The sequence below is a fragment of the Capsicum annuum genome, chromosome 2 (assembly GCF_002878395.1).
Source record: "Capsicum annuum cultivar UCD-10X-F1 chromosome 2, UCD10Xv1.1, whole genome shotgun sequence".
In the NCBI taxonomy this organism is placed as follows: domain Eukaryota; kingdom Viridiplantae; phylum Streptophyta; class Magnoliopsida; order Solanales; family Solanaceae; genus Capsicum; species Capsicum annuum.
Window position 1 is genome coordinate 54,690,311 of NC_061112.1, and position 667 is coordinate 54,690,977.

Here is a 667-nt window from a genome sequence, read left to right on the forward strand (position 1 = left end):
GTGTAACTTGTGAAATCTTTATGAGAGTGAACATAATTTGATTCATGTACCCATCATGTTATGAATTGCTTAATTGTGAGTGATTATGGGTAATTTTCTTGTTGTGAGGGGAACATATTTGATAAATGTGGGGGATTTGTATGAAATAAGTGCCCCTAACATGATGGGTCCATCCCACACTTAAAAATCTTTGTATTGTGATCAAGAGCTTCTACAAAAGTGTGAGTAAGTACATCATTCGACTATTGGTGATGTGGACAATCCCAAAGAAGAACCTTGAAGCGTTCCCAAGAATAATAGAGGTTTTCATCAGGCTTCTGTTTGAACCTCACTATCTCACTAGAAGTCTCACAGTGTTTCTCGATAGAAAGAATCTGATGAGGAACTTTCAGGCTAAGTCATCCCATGATGTGACTGAATTGGCCGGTTCTGCATTTAACCACCTTTTAGCTTCTCCCAAAAGTGAATGGGGAAACAATTTTAGCCTCACATAATCTGGAGTCACCCCATTTGGAGTGAATGTATCCGTAAGCTTAATGAGGTCTGCAAGTGGACTTTTGGATCCTCGTGTGAAATCCTGGTGAACTATCCATTGCTAATAAGAAGTTGTACCATATTTTATTTTAACTCGAAATTCCCCTTAGCTGCCGGTCTTTGAATTGGGGAA

At 39.0% G+C, this 667-nt stretch overlaps 1 non-coding gene across 1 annotated transcript; it reads left to right on the plus strand.

Annotated features, from left to right (window-relative positions):
* The first annotated feature begins 243 nt into the window (after positions 1-243).
* LOC124896421 lies at positions 244-346 on the plus strand. Its single transcript, XR_007052784.1, has one exon. It is a non-coding gene; the product is annotated as a small nucleolar RNA R71 (small nucleolar RNA).
* The last annotated feature ends 321 nt before the right edge of the window (positions 347-667 follow it).